Raw genomic sequence first — 21,839 nt, 5'->3', positions numbered from 1 at the left:
TGCTGCACCTGCATGTTTGCTTTCAGTGACTGCTGTACAAGGATTCCCAGGTCTCTTTGTACATCAACATTTCCCAATCTATCATTATTTAAATAATACTCTGCCTTTCTGTTTTTCTTTCTGAAATAGATAACTTCACATTTATCCATGTTATACTTCATCTGTCATGTATTTGCCCACTCACTCACTTGTCTAAATTGCCTTGAAGCCTCTTTGCATCCTCCTCACAACTCACAATCCCACCTAGATTTATGTTGTCAGCAAACTTGGAAATATTACATTTGGTTCCCTCATCCAAATCATTGATATATATTGTGAATAGCTGGGGCCCCAGCACTGATCCCTGCGGTACCCCACTAGTCACTGCCTGCCACTCCGAAAAAGACCCATTTATTCCTACACTCTCTTTTCTGTCTGTTAACCAATTTTCAATCCATGCCAGTACATTGCCCCCAATCCCATGTGCTTTAATTTTGCACACTAATCTCTTATGTGGGACTTTATCAAAGGCCTTCTGAAAATCCAAATAAACCACATCCACTGTATCTTCCTTATCTATTCTACCAGTTACATCCTCAAAATATTCCAGTAAGTTTGTCAAACATGATTTCCCTTTCATAAATTTTTGTTGACTTTGTCTAATCCCGTTGATATTTTCTAAGTGTCCCGTGATCACAACCTTTATAATAGACTCCAGCATTTTCCCTACTACTGATGTTGGGCTAACCAGTCTGTAGTTCCCTGTTTTCTCTCTCCCTCCTTTTTTAAATAGTGGGGTTACATTTGCCACCCTCCAATCTGCAGGAACTGTTCCATAATCTATAGAATTTTGGAAGATGACAACCAATGCATCCACTATTTCCATGGCTACCTCTTTTAGTACTCTGGGATGCAGATTATCAGGCCCTGGGGATTTATCGGCTTTCAGTCCCATTAATTTCTCCAGCACTATTTTTTACTAATACTAATTTTTAACTAATACTAATTTCCTTTAATTCCTCCTTCTCACTAGACCCCTGGTTCCTTAGCATTTCTGGGAAGTTATTTGTGTCCCCTTCTGTGAAGACAGAACCAAAGTATTTGTTTAATTGCTCTGCCATTTCCTTGTTCCCCATTATAAATTCTCCCGTTTCTGACTCTAAGAGACCTACATTTGTCTTCACTATTATGTTGTTTCTACGCAAAAAGATTTTTCCATTGTTAGTGACTTGTGCGGTTATAGTGAGTTCAGGTGGATACAGTGAGGACAGTGACTAGTGAGGTTACTGTGAAGTCAGGGAGGAATGTTTGCAGATTTAGCGCACTCCAACAGTAAGAGAGCACTAATTAAAAAAAATTATAAATAAATCAAAGGGAAGCAAAAACAAAGTTAATCACAAAATATATGAACATCCAAACAATAATTAGAGGAAAAGACCCTCTGGTCGATCCAGCCTGTCCCACACAACTGCAATGCCTTGTGCCAACCCAACGAGGAAGGAGATTGCTGGATCTCGTTCTGGGGAATGAAGTGGGTCAAGTGGAGCAAGTGTCTGTGGGGATCATTTAAGGAACAGTGATCATCGTATCATAAGGTTTAGATTAGTTATGGAAAAGGACAAGGAGTAATCGAGAGTAAAATACTTAATTGGAGGAGGGCCAATTTCAGTGGGATGAGAACGGATCTGGCCCAGGTAAATTGGAATTAAAGACTGGCAGGCAAAACTGTAATCGAACAATGGGTGGCCTTTAAAGAGCAGATGGTTCGGGTACAGTCTAGATACATTCCCACGAGGGGGAAAGTCAGGGCAATTAAAGCCAGAGATCCCTGGATGACGAAAGAGATAGAGAGTAAGATGAAGCAGATAAAGGGGGCTTTTGACAGATGTCAGGTTGATAATACAAGTGAGAACCAGGCTGAATATAGAAAGTACAGAGGAGAAGTGAAAAAGGAAATAAGAGGGGCAAAGAGAGAGTATGAGAATAGACTGGCAACTAACATAAAAGGGCATCCAAAAGTCCTCTACAGGCATATAAATAGTAAACGGTTGGAAAGAGGAGGAGTGCGGCCGATTAGGGACCAAAAAGGAGATCTATGCATGAAGGCAGAGGGCATGGCTGAGCTACTAAATGAGTACTTTGCACCTGTCTTTACCAAGGAAGAAGATGCTGCCAAGGTCAAAGTAAAAGAGGAGATATTTGAGATATAGGATGGGCTAGAAATTGATAAAGAGGAGGTATTGAAAGGTTGGCTGTACTTAAAGTAAGTAAGTCACCAGGTCCAAATGGGATGCATCCTAGGTTGCTGAGGGAAGTAAGGGTGGAAATTGCAGAGGTGCTGGCCATAATCTTCCAATCCTCCTTAGATATGGGGGTGGTGCCAGAGGACTGGAGAATTGCAATTGTTACACTCTTGTTCAAAAAAGGGTGTAAGGATAAACCCAGCAACCCCAGTTTAACCTCGATGGCGGGGAAGCTTTTAGAAACGATAATCTGGGACAAAATTAACAGTCACTTGGACAAGTGTAGATTAATAAAGGAAAACCAGCACGGATATGTTAAAGGCAAATCGTGTTTAACTAACTTGATTGAGTTTTTTGATGAGGTAATAGAGAGGGTTGATGAGGGCAATGCGGTTGATGTGTATATGGACTTTCAAAAGGTGTTTGATAAAGTGCCACATAATAGGCTTGTCAGCAAAATTGAAGCCAATGGAATAAAAGGGGCAGTGGCAGCATGGATACGAAATTGGCTAAGTGACAGGAAACAGACAGTGGAGGTGAACGGTTGTTTTTCGGACTGGAGGAAGGTATACAGTGATGTTCCCCAGGGGTCGGTACAAGGACCACTGCTTTTTTGATATATATTAATGACATGGACTTGGGTGTACAGGGCACAATTTCAAAATTTGCAGATGACACAAAACTTGGAAGTGTAGTAAACAGTGAGGAGGATAGTGATAGACTTCAAGAGGACAGAGACAGGCTGGTGGAATGGGCGGACACGTGGCAGAACAAATTTAATGCAGAGAAGTGCTAGGTGTTACATTTTAGCAGGAAGAATGAGGAGAAGCAACATAAACTAAATGGTACACTTCTAAAGGGGGTGGAGGAACAGAAAGACGTGGGGGTATATGTGCACAAATCTTTGAAGGCGGCAGGACACGTTGAGAAAGCGGTTAAAAAAGCGTGCGGGATCCTGGGCTTTATAAATAGAACTAAAGAGTACTAAAGCAAGGAAGTTATGTTGAATCTTTATAAAACAGTGGTTCGGACACAACTGGAGTACTGTGTCCAATTCTGGGTACCACCCTTTAGGAAGGATGTGAAGGTCTTAGAGAGGGTGCAGAAAATATTTATTAGAATGGTTCCGGGGTGAGGGACTTCAGTTATGTGGATAGAGTGGAGAAGCTGGGGTTGTTCTCCTTGGAGCAGAGAAGGTTAAGAGGAGATTTGATGGAAGTGTTCAAAATCATGAGGGGTCTAGACAGAGTAGATAGAGAGAAACTGTTCCCATCGGCGGAAGGGTCGAGGACCAGAAGACACAGATTTAAGGTGATTGGCAAAAGAACCAAAGGTGACATGAGGAAAAGCTTTTTTACACAGCGAGTAGTTATGATGTGGAATGCACTACCTGAAAGGTAGTAGAAGCAGATTCAGTTGTGGCTTTCAAAAAGGAACTGGATAAACACTTGAAGGGAAAAATTTGCAGGGCTATGTGGAAAGAGCGGGGGAATGGGCTAACTCGATTGCTCTTACAAAGAGCTGGCACGGGCTCGATGGGCCGAATGGCCTCCTCCTATCTGTGACCATTCTATGATTCTATGATAAACTAATAACCTGAATAATTCCAAATCATATTAATTTTGTCCCACTGTTGGAGAAGGGAGAGAGAGAGAGACACAGCATGGTGTCACCTTGCTGCTTTTAACCATGGGCTCGAATTTAGCAGGCCTGCGGGTTCCCAGCGGGTGGTCCTCCGGGAGCGTCGAAAACGCGGACGGGTAATTGTTCGCGTCCCCCACGCGATCGCGGGATAATTGGACCCATTAAGGCCTGCTTCCGGGTTCTGCGCTCCCCAGCTGCGTGCCGGCCGGCTGCGCATGCGCAGTACCGTCGACGCGATGTAGGAGCTCCAGTTAAAGGGGCAGTCTCCCAAAGCCCCTCCTGCTGCAAGCAAGAGGTCTGGGAGAATGGCTCAACCAAGGGGAAAGGCTGCGCCCCGTTTTTCAGATCTGGCACTGCAGCTGATGCTGGAGGGCGTGAGGAGGAGGAGGGAAACACTCTTCCCTGAGGATGGGCGCAAGTTCCCTGCCGCCGCAACCAGGAAGGCATGGGCAGAGGTGGCGGCGGAGGTGAGCAGCAGGGGCAACACCCCAAGGACTTGGGAGCAGTGCCGCAAGCGCTTCAATGACCTGACTAGGTCTGGCAAGGTGAGTACACCAACGCACCCTCCCACATCCCGTCCCCACCATCACGCCAAGCAGATCACAACCCCCTCCTGCACAGCCACCACTGCGCTCCATCAGCAATCCTCACAGCCACTCATTCACCATCCTCGCCGTGCACGCAAGTACCCACCGTCCCTGACCCCACCCGAACACTACCACACACCCCAATCCCCATGCAATGGGATGGGCACGTGGCCCACACTTCCTCCCATCCGTTCCGCGCCACGCTCAACCCAACCACACCGATGCTCGATGCGTCTCACGATGCAAGACGCACCCACTCACACATCTGTGTTTTGCCTTCACAGGAGAAGAGGAGCAAGAACAACCGCGAAAGGGCACGCACCGGAGGTGGGCCGCCGCAAGTGGTGGAGCTCACCGACGCAGAGGTGGAGGCGCTCGACCTCGCCCGCACGCGACATTGCCTGTCGGTGGCCGATGGCGAGTGTGTCGCTGCCGAAATGGGCGGTAAGGGAAAGCTGACACTCAACACCCATGATCGCGAGTGACCGTATCATCACCTGCCATCAGGCGCACTGTCAAGTTGGTCCACATGCCTCAAAGTGCCCTCTGTTCTCTTGCAGGTGCGTCTTTGGATCAAGCGAGCATGGAGGGCGATTCCTCAGAGGACATGGCGGTCTCTGAGGGTGCATCGTCACATCAGAGCCAACCATCCACCAGCGCAGAGACACGCACCTCGGTGGGTCCCCCTCGCCAACTAGTTGGGGTAGCACTTGGTGAGTCACTGCGCACGAGTGAGCATGAGCAGACCCTGGTGGCAGGGGCAGCCGCGGAGGGTCCGCGACGGAGGGAGCACTCATCTCCAGGCTCTGCTCAGCCGGACCCAGATGCTGAACCCAGGGGGCCACCAGAGAAAAGGAGAGTCGTCGAGGGCCACCAGCTAATTGCTGAGGTGCTGGCAGAGGTGCCGCGCGCATTGTCCACAATAGCGCAGGCGATGGAGGAGTCCACCTCCTGCATGTGGGCATTGGTGGCGCAGGCACAGGAGGGTACCGGCGACACAGTGTCGCGGGTAGGTGCGGGACTGTCTGCGGTGGAGGACAGGCTGGCCTCCCTCGAGCGTCACGCACAGCTCCACTTCGAGTCCTTGCAGGCCCTCACAACGTCTGTACGGATTCAGGGTGAGCAACATTCCGACGCCACCAACAGGCTGAGGGATACACTAGGGGTGGCCTTGCAAGGCCTCACACATGCCATCCAAACTGCCGTCCAGCAGGGTGGAAGGGGTGATGTGGGCCGAGGCCAAGAGAGGGATGATGGTGACCGGGGACATGGAAGCGGGGACGCCTCTCAAGGCGTCCCCACGTCCCACCCGTCGCCCACCTCTCAACCAGCACCCGCAATGGTGCCTCCTCTCCAGGTGGCCGAGTCTGCCCCTGCCCCGGTGCAGGAGGAGCAGTCTGTGGAGGTGCCCTCACGGGCACCGAAACCCAGGGGCCGTCCGCCAAAAGCATCTACCCGGTCAAGGCAAGAAGACGAGCAACCTGCCACTACCTCTGCTGGAGCCACAGGGGTAGCACCACGTAGGGGTTCCCGGAGAAGAATTCCAAAGGCCTTATAATCACAAAGGGAATACACCAGGGTGTTTATTATTTTGTACTTTGTTTCTTAAATGATGTCACATTCCACATATTAAATAGTCTATTCTCACCACTCCTGCCACCTCTCGTCCATTCTTCCGCGGCTTGTGCAGTAGTTGCGTTCCGTGGAGGCCATCATGACGGCGAACACCTGCTGCCACCCATTGGGCACACTGCTGTGGGTGCAGGATTACTGGCAGCACTCTTCAGTGGAGGGGGCTGGTATGGCCGCTCGCATGTGCAGGTGAGGAGATGCGAGCGCCTCGCAGTGTCTGACTCTAGGAGAACCGTTGACGTATGAGTGCGTCCCTGGCCCGGCGACCATCCCGGTGAGTCGCGGCTCGGCGCATGGGTCGTCCAACATCCTCGGGCGCGTCCTCCTCCTCCTCCTCCGCCTCCTCCTCCTCCTCCTCCTCCTCCTCCTCCTCCTCGCCCTCGCCTTCCTCAATGTGGGTGGCGGGTGTGGATGGGGCCTCCTCCAGCGGCACCCCTCTCTGTTGGGCCATGTTGTGCAGGGCACAGCAGACAACTATGATTCGTCCCACTCTGAATGGTGTGTATTGGAGCGCTCCCCCAGAACGATCAAGGCACCTGAAGCGCATCTTGAGAAGCCCTATGGTCTGCTCAATTGTAGACCTGGTAGCAGTGTGGCTGTCATTGTACCGACGCTCCGGCTCGGTGATGGGGTTCCTCAGAGGTGTCATGAGCCACGTGTGGAGGGGATACCCCTTGTCGCCGAGGAGCCAGCCGTTGCCGGCGTTGGGTGCCTGCAGGATGGGCGGGACGGCGGACTCCCTGAGGACGAAGGCATCGTGGCAGCTGCCGGGGTATCTGGCGCACACGTGTAGGAATCTCTGGCGGTGGTCACAGATGAGCTGGGCGTTCATGGAGTGATACCCCTTCCTGTTGATGAACAGCCCTGGCTCATGCGGAGGTGCCCGTATTGCGATGTGGGTGCAGTCGATTACACCCTGCACCCGTGGGAAGCCGGCCATGGCATGGAATCCAACCGCCCTCTCCATCTGGCTGCGCTCGTCCATGGCGAAGTTGATGTAGTGGGAGGCCCTGCGGAACAACCCATCGGTGACCTGCCTTATGCACTTGTGTGCAGAGGACTGACAGACCCCGGTGATGTCCCCGGTGGCACCCTGGAAGGAACCAGATGCGAAGAAGTTGAGGGCAGTGGTGACTTTGACGGCGACAGGTAAGAAGATGCTGCTTGGTCCATCAGGGAGCAGCTCGTCGTTAAGGAGGCTGCAGATGTCGGCGACTACCTGGCGATTGACTCTGAGCCTCCGTATGCACTGCTCCTCGGAGAGGTCCATGAAGCTGAGCCTCGCTCTGTACACCCTGTGCGGAGGGTAGTGCCTCCTGCGACGCATCTCTCTCTGCGGTTGCCCTCCCTCCTGCTGTGCAGGTGGGTGTGCCGCAGCACCGTGTTGGGTGGCCCCACCTCTCCGAGGCGGACGGCGTGGACTGTGAGGCTGCTGGGGCTGGTCATCCTGTTCGTCCTCCGACGATGTCAACGCACCACCCATCTGGCAGGTGTTGGTGTGAGGGGTTGTGCAGGGTAGGTGGGTGGGTCCTCGGACTGGGGCTGCGGTTTCGTGTCGGTCTGTCCTCTGGCTTGGCGGGGGTTGGTGGAGGGCAGGGGTTGCCCTATGTGACGCGGTGGCCTCCTGCGTGGGTGAGGGCGCTCCCCCGTGGAGCGCACCTTGGCACCTGGCACAGGCTGCTGGCTGCAACACGCCTGGTTTGAAGGGTCCTGTTTCCCCCAGTGTGGGAAACTGACTGCTTTGACCGTAAAATCCCACACTTCCTCTTTTGACAGCTGCTTCAGCTCATTAACTGACCACAACGAGCAAGTTAAGTGCTCTCAAGTGGAACCCCGCTGGCTTTAATTGCCTGCGGGATTCCCACCAGCGGGGCTTGCGCGCGCAGCCCCGCACGTCAGCGCGGTACCCGGAAGTGGCCGGGATTTCGTCCGAATCCGGTCACGTGATCGGAGATCGGGATTTTCGGGGCCCCCCCGCTGGAAACCCGCCGGAAACCCGACCCTAAAATCGAGCCCCATGTGTCTGTTTTTGGGATAAAGCAATGCCTCAGGTATGTGACTGACTTATGACTGAAAATCTCACAGTTAGGATTTACCCAATGTTGACAGCTGTGAGTGAAAGTGAATTGTACTTTGTGATAAGATTGACTTGTACTGTCTGAAAAGATTGACTTGTGCTGTCTGTTGGAATGACATGTACTCCGTCATTAGATTGACATGTACTTTGCCATCAGAAAGAGAAAAAGTTCTTCTGTATATTCAGATTGGCTTGTATCATATGGTTGGATTGACTAGTCCTGTCCAAATAGAGAAACGTATATCGTACTATTAGTATGATTTATATTGTGTATTTAGCTTGACTTCTGCTATGTATATTTATTAATGCTGTGTTTGGATTGATTAAGACAGTACAGATAGATTGACCTCAGTGTTGTATTTAGAGTAACTTGTACTGTATAGTTAAGAGTAACTTACCCTGTGTTCTGTGTTTCAGTGACTTGTACTCTGCTGTTAGGCACGTGTGTGTTAGAGTGACGAGCACTGTGTAATTGGAATGGTTTGTGCTATATGGTTAGAAAATAATGGACACCTGGGAATTACTGCAAGAACAATGAACACTTCAGAACCATCTTTTACAAAGCCGTGTTATGAGTCTTTAATAACCCCTTCTCTGTCAAGGTAATTTTCCTATAACCAAAGTCAGGCTAATCGGCCTGTAATTTCCTCTACCTTCTAACAGAGCTGAAAAATATTTTACTATTGCTATTACAGTTATGCACTATTTTCTTCCCCAATAAAGGGGTCAGCCCTGGCTTAGTTGTAGCACTCTCACTCTTTGGGGGTGATTTTAAACCCCAAGAACGGGTGGGTTGGGGGCAGGTGGGAGTTGAAAATAATGTTTTTTTGGGTTGCAACGGTAACCTGGCTTTATTTCTGGGTTTAACGTCGGCGGGTAAACGTACAGGCTTCCCTCTGGGAATGCAAAGTCCTAAAATTTTGCGGTTGCAACCCAAAAAAACAATTATTTTCAACTGCCACCCGTCCCCAACCCACCTGTTCTTGGGGTTTAAAATCACCCCCTTTGAGTCAAAAGGTTGTGGGCTCAAGCTGCACTCCAGGCATTAAGCACATAATCCAGACTGGCACTTCAGTAGAGTACTGAGGGAGTGCTGCATTGTCGGAGGTGCCGTCTTTCAGATGAGATGTTAAACCAAGGCCCTATCTGCCCCCTCGGATAGATATAAAAGATCCCATGGCATTATTCAAAGAGTAGGGAAGTTATCCTGGACAATGTTTATCCCTCAATCAAAACCATTAAAACAAATTATCTGGTCACTTATCTCATTGTAGTTTGTGGGAACTTGCTGTTTGCAAATTGGCTGCCACATTCCCTACATTACAACAATAACAAGACTTCAAAAAATACTTCATTAGCTGTGAAACTTTAGGACATCCTGAAGCCGTGAAAGCCACTAAATGAATGTAAGTTCTTCTTCAATTACCTTTTGGCTGCTCTGATAGGAGCTTTGATTGCCTTTAACTGAGCTCGATACCTATCTCTGTTCTCCTGAGAACTATTTCCTTTTCATCTACAAAAATACCTTTGTTTAAGTCTGATTTGATGTGGAGATGCCGGTGATGGACTGGGGTTGACAATTGTAAACAATTTTACAACACCAAGTTATAGTCCAGCAATTTTATTTTAAATTCACAAGCTTTCGGAGACTTCCTCCTTCCTCAGGTAAACGTTTACCTGAGGAAGGAGGAAGTCTCCGAAAGCTTGTAAGTCTGATTTGTCATTGCACATGACCAGTTAGCCACCTTGGCTTTGATTCAGATGCTTTCTAATTTATGCTCAGGGTGCCTCATCATTGTTGAGCTGGAGGCCTATAACATGTGCCAATGATCAATTTGAAGCCATTAGCATGATCCAAATAGCTTCAGCTGGAACCTATGCACCAAAAATTCCACAGCATCTACTGTTGAAAGCAATTTAGAACAGCAGCTCAATTGACCACTGACTTTGCTTTGTTTAGTAGGTGTTTGAGGATTTATTAATCTGGTTCTTATGTAGAGAGGGATGAAAGATGTGATTATCTAGTGAAGTAAAGTAGTAAAGCAGGCCAGACAGGTTTGATTTGCATAAACCATAAGGGAATTTGAACATTTGCACAAATCATATAAATGAATTTTCTGGCTACTTGCTTGATTTGAGGACTGGTATTGTACTTGAGCTACAGGAAGAAAAAAAAAAGCCTAAAACAGTGAGTGCTTAGTTTTGGGGATGTCTGAAAGAGGAACATGTTGATGTTGTGGAGCTAAAAGCTCATGATAAAATAACTTGAATCACAGTGGTGAGTAGATGCTGAACCTCAGGAAGCTTAATATGGGCTTAAAGCTGGGATGTAAAACTGGAATACCTTGGAGTAAATTTTTGTCCTTACTGTATTAAAATCAATAGAATGGAAAATAAGGTGGGTTCTATAACGGGCAGGCGATCCATTCTGTCAGATTACCGCCCATTGCCGTGAAGATGAAAATTGACCTTATTATAACTAGGCCAACTGATGAACAGCCAAAGGAAATGCCAAAGTGCAGCCTAGGGCAAGGTGACTAAGAAGGACAGGTCTATTGAAGGCTGACAATGATCCATTGTGCTGGATTCAGATAGGAATAATGATAGTGTCTCCTATGAACATAATTAACATTTACCCATATCCTAATTTAATCATATTCATGTTCGAGAGACACACAGAAAGCCTATGGATGTGTCTAGCCAATTAATCAGATCATAGGTAGCAAAGTTAATGAAGGATTTACCTATTAGTTTAAAGGGTGAAAAATAGAGCTAAATTGGAATTACTTCCCTTTGTGTATGAAGGACAAAGGGAGACAAACATTGATATTACTGATGTAAAGCCATGTGGAGAGTTTTACACTATTTTCTTTTCAAGAGGTTCAAAATATAAGGGGGGACTGATGTAATTAGTCAGATGTAAATATAAGTCTGGCACATGGGGAGGGGGATGACTTTAACCCACCCCACCTGGCGAGAACGACACAGTTACAATCGCCTCTGAAAACTTACCACGCTGTTCCCACTCCAGTCCGCCCACCACCGCTTGTGACATCAGCTAACCGGCAATGTATGGAACCTAAACCTTATCATGGCTGCATATTTGACATTTACAGACTTGTTCCCCAAAATTGCCATTGTAGCTCTGAATGTGCCACTTGTGACATCAACTGACCAACAATTTTGATGACCATTTTATACAAGAAATTACGGGGGTGAATTTTCTTGGAGCTTCTTGGAGTCTGAACAGGGTTCCCGCCAAACTCGCACCTAAGTCACGGTAGCGGAGCTGGAGAAGCTTCGAGGAAATTCGCCCCTATTCTTCTTGTGGTACTACCTCCACCTTGACTCCTTGCTGGACTATACCTCAGTTCTGGTGGAATACTCATACCTTCAGTAGCCAATCATTCAGTTACATAAAAAAACTGTGGCAAGTCAAAGATCTGTTTGATGACTGGCGCTAGGAGCAGCAGGGTTCTGATGAGGCAAGACTCCTTGTTGAGTGAACATCAACTATCTCAGTTGGATGAATGCTGCAAAACAAGAGTGAGTCAGTTGGGAGTCACAAGCTGTGAAGAAAAAACATCCACCTCCCTCATAATTCTTTAACCAGTGTCCAAGTTAAAAAGAATAGGTACTGTATTATCTTTGATACAACTTTCTGTGTTTTTCAATCTATCTCTACGGCCTATCCACCACTTCAAATCTGAAGGTTTTTTTGTTCTTCGTTCCTCAGGTGCTATAGACAAAAATATTAGGCCATTTATTTCTTCAGGCTAGAACATTTTTTCTAAATATATGAGGATCAATGTATCTTGAATAAATAGTTAATAAGCAAAACATAAATTAAGAAATAGGAGCAGGAGTAGGCCATGTGTCCCCTCGAGCCTGCTCCGCCATTCAGTAAGATCATGGCTGATCTTACACCTCAACTCCACTTTCCCATCTGATCCCCATATCCCTTGATTCCCCTAGAGTCCAAAAATCTATCGATCTTAGCCTTGAATATATTCAATGACTGTGTGTTCATACTTGTGTTCAAAATTCAGAGGGGAAGTGAAAAAGAAAATAAGAGGGGCAAAGAGAGAGTATGAGAATAGACAGGCAGCAAACATAAAAAGGGAATCCAAAAGTCTTCTATAGGCATATAAATAGTAAACGGGTAGTAAGAGGAGGGGTGGGGCTGATTAGGGACCATAAAGGAGATCTACTCATGCAGATGACATGAAACTTGGAAGGGTAGTGAGCAGTGAGGAGGATAGTGATAGACTTCAAGAGGATATAGACAGGCTGGTGGCCTGGGCAGACACATGGCAGATGAAATTTAACGCAGAAAAATGCGAAGTGATACATTTCGGTAGGAAGAACGAGGAGAGGCAATATAAACTAGAGGGCACAACTCTAAAAGGGGTACAGGAACAGAGAGATCTGGGGGTATATGTGCACAAATTGTTGAAGTTGGCAGGGCAGGTTGAGAGAGTGGTTAAAAAAGCATACAGGATCCTGGACTTTATAAATAGAGGCATAGAGTTCAAAAGTAAGGAAGCCATGATAAACCTTTATAAAACACTGGTTCGGCCACAACTGGAGTATTGTGTCCAGTTCTGGGCACCACACTTCAGGAAGTAGAAAGGTTGCAGAAAAGATTTACTCGAATGATTCCAGGGATGAGGGACTTTAATTATATGGATAGACTGGAGAAGCTGGGGTTGTTCTCCTCGGAACAGAGACAGTTGCGAGGAGATTTGATAGAGGTATTCAAAATCATGAAGGGTCTAGACAGAGTAGATAGAGAGAAACTGTTCCCATTGGCGGAAGGCTGAAGAACCAAAGGGCATAGATTTAAGGTGATTGGCAAAAGAAGCAATGGTGACATGAGGAAAAACTTTTTTACACAGTGAATGGCTAGGATCTGGAATGCACTGCCTGAGGTTGTGGTGGAGGCAGATTCAATCATGGCCTTCAAAATGGAACTGGATAAGTACTTGAAAGTAAAAAATTTGCAGGGCTACGGGGATAGGGCGGTGGAGTGGGACTAACTGGATTGGTCTTGCATAGAGCCGGCGCAGACTCGATGGGCTGAATGGCTTCCTTCTGTCCTGTAACATTTCTATGGTTCCATGATTCTATCCGCAGCCCTCTGGGGTAGAGAATTCCAAAGATTCACAACCCTCTGAATGAAGAAATTTCTCCTCATCTCAGTATTAAATGGCCAACCCTTTATCCTGAGTCTATGCCCCCTAGTTCTAGACTCTCCAGCCAGAGGATACAGCCTCTCAGCATCTAAAACATAAAAGAGTACAGATGTCTGAAGTATGAAAAATTGAAGTGAAGGTCTATATTTACTTACAGGCCAATAATTGGTAGTCTGGCTGGTCGTCTTTTAAAATCTGTTCTTGGGATTATTTATTGCCCATTTCTAGTTGCCCTGAAGGCACGAAGAGTCAACATAGAGAGTCATTTTTATTTAACCCGTCTGGCGGGAAACTGAAGCTAGTTTCTACGTTCGTCTTGCCAATGGGAAATTACGTCCAAATTTCCTGCAGAGCTCATTTACCTACAATGGCATAAGACAACACAAGTGCAGCATCACCAACAGGGTTAATAGCAAATGGGCTGCTATCTTCTGCCATGTCGCCTCACTCTCAGAGCCTCTTGCTTCTGCTGCTTCTCTACCTCTTCTATTATTATACAGTTGTAAACAATTTTACAACACCAAGTTATAGTCCAGCAATTTTATTTTAAATTCACAAGCTTTCGGAGATTTTCTCCTTCCGAAATCTCCGAAAGCTTGTGAATTTAAAATAAAATTGCTGGACTATAACTTGGTGTTGTAAAATTGTTTACAATTGTCAACCCCAGTCCATCACCGGCATCTCCACATCATTATTATACAGAACAGAGATATGCCCATTGGGAAGGCCATTCCATATGCTTAGTCCTTCTGAATGCATGGAGGAGAAGAGAGGGGGGGGGGGGGGAATGGGGGAGGGGCGGTGGTGGGGCGCAGAGGCCCAAAGAATGCACTGAGACTGACAGCACTTTGGTTAAATAAAGTGCAGGTCTCGCTAAGCAAATGTTTAAAAATATTACAAAGTAAATTGCTATCAAACTCCAGAAATTGGAGTTATACCGAAATCAAGTGATTTTGGGCCGTGCTGCACCTAAATATATGACCAAGGATCCTACATGCTTTTTTAACAGCCTTCTCAACTTGTCCTGCCACCTTCAAAGATTTGTGGATGTATCCTGTGTCACATCTCAAATTACTCATATACTGTATCCCAACATATTATTGTCTGAAAGAAATCTATCTAATTTGAATCTGAATGAATCAAAACTAACTGCTTCCACCATCTCCCTAAGAAGCCTGTTCCATAGACTGACCACTCGCTCACTGAAATAATGTTGCCGCAGATTAGTTTTGAATTTACCTCCCTTCAAACACAGGCTGTACCCTTTGGTTCTATTCTTCTGAACAAGGTGAAACAGCTTGTCATGTTTACATTATCTAGTCCCTTTAGAATCCTAAAACCATCAATCACAAACAAAGTTTCCTGACGTAAACTATGGGGAAAATAAATAACGCAACTTTAGTTGAAGCTGTAGATTATAGATTGGAATTACTGCACCAAATATGCATTGAGACATGCTAACTTTCCAGCTCACTGTTATCGATCCATCAAGGATTTAATGCTTTACTGTTAAGATCTTGCTTTGGCACCCGAACTGGCTCCTAGATCTACAAGCATCAGGGACGAGAGATCTGTACGTTAAATCTGTGATCCTCTCACTTCGGGTCACTGAAAAGAGCAGCCAGGGCTAGAAGAGGCCCAGTGAGGTAAGTTTAAAACATTTTTTTTTAGTTTTCTTGTGGGCCAGGTGGAGCAGGAGTTTCACTTGATTAATTCCTGGAATGAGAGGGTTGTCCTATGAGGAGAGATTGAGTAGAATGGGCCTATACTCTCTGGAGTTTAGAAGAATGAGAGGTGAAACATATAAGATTCTGAGGGGGCTTGACAGGGTGGATACTGAGAGGTTTTTTTCCCCTGGCTGGAGAGTCTAGAACTAAAAGGCATAGTTGTAGGATAGGGGGGTCTGCCATTTAAGACTGAGATGAGGAGGCATTTCTTCACTAAGAGGGTTGTGAATCTTTGGAATTCTTTATCACAGAGGGCTGTGGATGCTCAACCGTTGAGTATATTCAAGGCTGAGATCAATAGATTTTTGGACTGTAGGGGAATTAAGGGACATGGGGATCTGGCGGGAAAGTGGAGTTGAGGTCGAAGATCAGCCATGATCTTATTGAATGGCGGAGCAGGCTCGAGGGGCCATATAGCCTACTCCTGTCCCTATTTCTTATGTTCTTATGCTCCTTCGGGCCCCACAAGGAATCCTTGGGTCACCCCTGCCCCAGGTTTTCTTCCCCCTTCCTTGACGGGGCTACCCCTTCCAGAGCACTCCGATGGGCTTACTTTGCGCTGGGGATGTTTCCCACGGGTCCCTAACGGCTGCCTCCTGCCGCCCAAATTCCTGCTCCCGCTTACCGGCTAGACAGTTATTCCTGCTTTGGGCGGGGGTCTAATCTTAGTTATATAATTGAGGCTCGGGAGCTAAATTCATCTGAACCTCAGTTTGTGAGCTTGTTGCTAGCTCTGTCCCACCCCCAACCCCCAACCCCCACCCCTCCCCCCGCCCCACCTATGTACTAATCCCGCTCAGAGTTAAATCAAGGCCGTAGAGTGGTATTGTTACCTTTATTGAGATTAATTTATTAATCATAGGCTATTAAGCCTGAGGCCTTCCTGTTCTAAATGGCTCCTTTCCACAGTGGGCAGCACATTTACAAACTGAGCCATTGGAGGCATGTATAGAAAGATTTGCATAACTGAGGTCACTTTGTCCCAGTACAGATAGTATCATCAGAGACAGTCAGGAAGGTGATCTGTGCATTCCTAGAATCAAAATGATCTGAGGAAGAATTTTATGCAGTTGACACTTAACCCCGCTGATTTGAAACACAAGATTATTCTTCATTATGTAATTACAGCAGTAGTTAGAAGCATCAGTAGATACATAATCTATGCTGTATTTATTTTGTCTGCATACATTGTTGAGTCTGTTAGCTGCCCTTGGGCAGGAATCCATTGTACACAAGCTTTCAGTCTTCACTCGGACATCCCATATAAATATTTATACTGTGGTTCTGGTCTCTGGAGCCATTTAATAACACACATTGGTAAGATTTATTTCATGGGGCTGCTTCCCCACGGCAGAAAGCCAATTAAACAACTCTCCAGTGCTGGGACTGATTGATGCAGTGGATTAGCATACTGCTCTTTCATCTCCGGAACCTGTGTTTGAATCTAATTATATTGATGAAACCAAGGTCTCCTGTCTCTACCAGCTGTAAAGATCTTAGTCCAGATATTGGTGCCTGGGATTTCCGGGGTTTCCCCAGGCTGGCGACTCTGGATCTGGGCCAGCGCCGAAAACAGGTGTAGGACCAAAGCAGCATGGTAATGAGGCAGGAGAGGGGTATTCTTGCCCCTCCGATCTCACTTTCCTGTGGTTGTGTCAGGGGGGCACCTGAGAAGCCGACGGTGGGCCTTGCATCTGAAGTGGCCAAGTAGCAAGTCAAGGGAGGCCACAAAGGTAAATGCTCCCCTCCTCTTGCGACCTCTGAACCTCTAAGGCTTGGAGGTCTTCTGACTGTTGCTGAAGAACAAGAATCATAAGGACTTCAGGCCGGTGGCCAGTCAAATGGCTGCAGGCCTCTTTATTCACCTGTTTACTGGCACACGGTCCTGCCAGGGGCAAGTCTGCACCAGGGGTGTGACTGGGCTATGCTGATGACTTGAACCAACAAATTTGGGCGTTCTGAAGCCTGGACAGATGTTGTGCTCTGTCTGTCCAGTGGCCAAGAAAAGGGGGAGGAATATTGGGGCCCTTATATCAAATGAAGTTGGGCAGTTTCAATTAAATTCCAAGTGAAAGTAGCTCCAGAGCACCAAACTGTCCACAAATGTTAGGTTCCAGAATAATAGTTCTACAACCGGTTTCTCATTTGCTCTGAAGGAATGTTCAGCAAGTTTCAGCCATCTATGCTTTATTACTGTTGCTATTCTGTCTGTCTCCATGAAATATATCTCATTGGGGATGGGGTCTTTCCAGCTGACAGCTAAGGCTTTTCTCAATAGTCTTCTGTCGGTGCCGTCTAGTTCCTTTTCCAGTTTCTTAGTAAATGTCAAATTTTAGCACCTTGCATCAGCACTGACTCCACTGTGTTCTGAATATCTGGATCTTACCTTCCCTACTCTGTTCATTTGATTGCAAGCTGACCAAGCCTCACCTATTCTAGAGTTGATATCCTTTTCTGTTGTTCTAATCTATGACCCCAAGTATTTAAAGTTGCTGACCCCCTCTAATACTTCATTTAGCATAATTTTCAATTCTCTTGTTTCTTCGCTGATGTTTAGCATCACACATTTCCTCTTCTCTCCATTCATTTGAAGACCGACTTGTGCTGCTTCTTTTTCCACCTTGCTTAACAACTTCTGTCCATCTTCTACTGTGCCATTGCAGAGTGCAGAGAAGTTTGATCTTTCTTGCTGGATATCTTTGACTCGTTTTCATCTGGATGGTAAAACCATGTTTGATTTCCTCAGAGTCTGCTGATTTCCTCATTACATAGTCTAGCACGATGATAAATAAAAAGGTGCCAATGTATCTGCTTGCAGAACTCCTATTTTAATCTGAAAAAGTCTCTATCACCATCTGGGGATTGTACTATGTGTAGGTATTGCCATATATCACTGAGATGGCCATGGTGATTTATCTGGAATCCCATATGCTTTCAGAATTTTGAACATTTGACGGCGATATATAGTACCGAAGACCTTCTTACAATTCAAAAAAATCCACGCTGGGCCTATTGGACAGAATTCCCAGGGGTGAAATCGGTGAATGCACAAAACACACTGACAACGAATCAGCCGCTTCACATCAGACACAATTTTCTTTTCCATTGATTTGCTATCAGCCCGTTTTGCGCTACTGGAATTGACCAATTTCACCTCCATTATGTTTAAATATTATTATTATTTTTTTTAAATCCCAATTTTCTTTCCTTGGTTGGCAGTTCCAAGAGCTACAACAGCCCGGGTAGCCATTCTTGATGTATGAGCCTAGACAGTGAGTGTGGACAGGCTATTTATGTTATCAAAAGCTGTGGAGGCTGAGTCACTGAATACATTCAAGGCTGAGTTAGACAAATTTTTGATCAGCAAGGGAGTCAAAGGATATGGGGAAAAGGCGGGAAAGTGGAGTTGAGGTAAAAATCAGATCAGCCATGATCTCATAGAATGGCGGAGCAGGCTCGAGGGGCCAAATGGCCTACTCCTGCTCCTATCTCTTATGGTCTTATGGTCTTATTATCATGGCCCGATTCATCCTGTCCTCATCTGCTGTCCATACATATAACACCTAACAACAGGGGACATCTGGGTAGTGATCAAGGACAGGAACTCTGGCTCAATCTTATTTCTCATCGAACCCTGGGACATTGAGATCAATTACAATAAGCTTAGGGCAGCCAGGCTGAGATCAGATAACTCAGCCAACACAAACATTTTAGGATGAGTGACCTCCATGTGCTGCTTCCCAATTTTGTACTCTGCCTCAGGGAGCCAGTCCCTGTAATATTGTTGGAGTCCTCAAATTCAAAAGCCCAGGACCAGCTCCCACATTTACTTCAATTAAACTGGTGGACAGAACCCAAAGGCACATTCATAGACCCACTTCTTTGTGAGTCGAGAAATGCTGCCAGTTTACTGTAGCTTGGCTGGTTTATAGTATGGAGTGCAGCCAACAGCAAAAGAATATGACCATGAAGCTGTCTGATTGTTGCTAAAACCCAACTGGTTCACTAATGTCCTTTAAGGAAGGAAATCTGCTGCCATCATTTGGTCTGGCCTATGTGTGACTCCAGTCCTACATCAACGTGGTTGTCTCTTAACTGTCCTCTGAAGTCACCTAGCAAGCCACAGGGGCAGCTAGGGTTGGGCAATAAATGCAGCCCTTGCCAGCGACCTCCACATCCCAAGAATAAAAAAGAAATCTCCAGTCAGCTGCACTCCAGTCACGTAAAAGCACCTTTACTTTTGCGATACTGCTACCGATCAGAACCTTACCACAGAACGTTATTAAACCATTTCATTAGGACTGAAAAGAAAAAGGCTACTAAGCAATATAGTTTAAAAAAACTCAACAAAAATTTGAAGAACTATGTGAAAATTCAGAATTAGTTTTCTTTTGCAATTAATTTGCAGTGCGAGCATTGAGGACCGTTACTAACCTTTACTGCAGAAAGTATTGGAAGGATTTATCACAGTAATTTAACTGAAAGACTTTTGAGAATGGAATTGGTTTTCCAGCTTTTTTGATCTTGCTTCATCTTCTCACTTATGATTTGACGTTCAATTCTAAGACTGAATATTTAAAATAATAATTTCGGAAAAAGATAGCACCACACAATTCTTTTAAAATAAATTTCTCCTTTTACCCTCACTCTGACTTATTGGGCCTGATTTTAGCAGGCCTGCGGGTTTCCGGCGGGTTGGGTTTCGGGTGCGTGGCCTCCGCGCCCGGTGAAATTAGTGGGTTGCCCGCGCGATCGTAGCAGGCAATGCACTAATTGGAATCACTTACCTGCTCCTCCGGGGTCCACGGCGCTGGTCTGCGCGTCGGGCGGGCTGCGCATGCGCAGTACGATCTGTCAGCTGGAGGCTCTCTAGTTAAAGGGGCAATCCTCCACTGACAGATGCTGCAACCAATGGAACAAATTACAGCATGGAGCAGCCCAGGGGGAAGGCTGCTCCCAGTTTAATGATGCCTCACCCCAGGTATCATCAGATGGGGTGAGGAGGAGGGGGAGGACAGAGATCTTCCACCCGGCGGGCGGGAGGAAGCGGCCAGCCTCTGCCACCAAGAAGGCCTGGCTCGAGGTGGCAGAGGGGGTCACCTGCGCCACCAACATATCGCCCACCTGCATACAGTGCAGGAGGCGCTCCAATGACCTCAGTAGGTCAGCCACAGTGAGTACACGTAGTCTTTCCCCTACACTCCGTCTGCCACAACACTGCCCCCACCCCACATCTCCTTCGGCACCGCCAACACTACTCTGTCACATCACCCCTCATACCCACTCAAACCCCATCCTCATCTTACCTGCACCTACTCACCTCGCCAGTACTCACCCGCCACTAACACGCAACCCAATCCTCATACAATCTCATGGCTCTATCCCATACTCACCCTCTCGTGCATCTCTCTCACGGCCAGCCTCACTCAACCTGCCACCACCTGTGCTGCAGCCACAGGGCATGCATCGCATATGTGCAGTAGGCAGCGTACGGCAAACGTGTCGTGAGCATGAAGGGGATGCACAAGGGTGTCTGAGGGTTTGCCATGGGTGTTACCTATATTGAATTTCAGAGCAACAAACATCACACATTATATTGGCACCACCACTGCCATGTCTCCGCGAATCCTGTCTGTTGTGTCCAATAATGCCCGCTCCTGGGTATCACTATGAGGACCCACCACTGATGCCACCCATTGTGTTACTGCAGAGTAGGTGCAGGTGTATTTGCAGGGCTCTTCCGCGCAGACGACTGAGAGACATCGGAGGTGTAGCCGGCTGCACCCTGGAAGGATGCGGAGGAGAAGTTGTGGTGACTTTGGCAGCGACAGGTAAGAAGATGCTGCTTGGTCCATCAGGGAGCAGCTCGTCGTTAAGGAGGCTGCAGATGTCGGCGACTACCTGGCGATTGACTCTGAGCCGACGTATGCACTGCTCCTCGGAGAGGTCCATGAAGCTGAGCCTCAGTCTATACACCCTGTGCGGAGGGTAGTGCCTCCTGCGACGCATCTCTCTCTGCGGTTGCCCTCCCTCCTGCTGTGCAGGTGGGTGTGCCACAGCACCGTGTTGGGGGGCTCCATGTCTCCGAGGCGGACGGCGTGGACTGCGAGGCTGCTGGGGCTGGTCATGCTGTTCGTCCTCTGACGATGTCAACGCACCACCCATCTGGCAGGTGTTGGTCTGAGGGGTTGTGCAGGGTAGGTAGGTGGTTCCTCGCACTGGGGCTGCGGTTTCACGTCGGTCTGTCCTCTGGCTTGGCGGGGGGTGGTGGAGGGCAGGGGTTGCCCTACGTGACGCGGTGGCCTCCTGCGTGGGTGAGGGCTCTCCCACCCGCTGTGGAGTGCACCTTGGCAGCTGCCACAGGCTGCTGGCTGGAACACGACCGGTTGAAGGGAGACTGTTTCCCCCAGTGTGTGAAACACACTGCGTTGAAGCTAAAATCCCACACTTCCTGTTTTGACAGCTGCTTCAGCTCATTTAATGACCTCAACAAGCAAGGTAAGTACACTCAAGTGGAACCCCGCTGGCTTTAATTGCCTGCGGGATTCCCACCAGCGGGGCCTGCGCACACAGCCCCGCACGTCAGCGCGGGACCCGGAAGTGGCCGGGATCTCGGCGCGATCCGGTCACGTGACTGGATATCGGGATTTTCGGGGCCCCCCCGCTGGAAACCCGCAGGAAACCCGACGGTAAAATCGAGCCCATTATCCCTATTTGTTTAATTTTTACTATGTCTTGCATGTATAAAGAATTTA

The sequence above is a fragment of the Heptranchias perlo genome, chromosome 1, assembly GCF_035084215.1.
Source record: "Heptranchias perlo isolate sHepPer1 chromosome 1, sHepPer1.hap1, whole genome shotgun sequence".
NCBI classification, from domain to species: domain Eukaryota; kingdom Metazoa; phylum Chordata; class Chondrichthyes; order Hexanchiformes; family Hexanchidae; genus Heptranchias; species Heptranchias perlo.
This window is presented reverse-complemented; position numbering follows the sequence as displayed.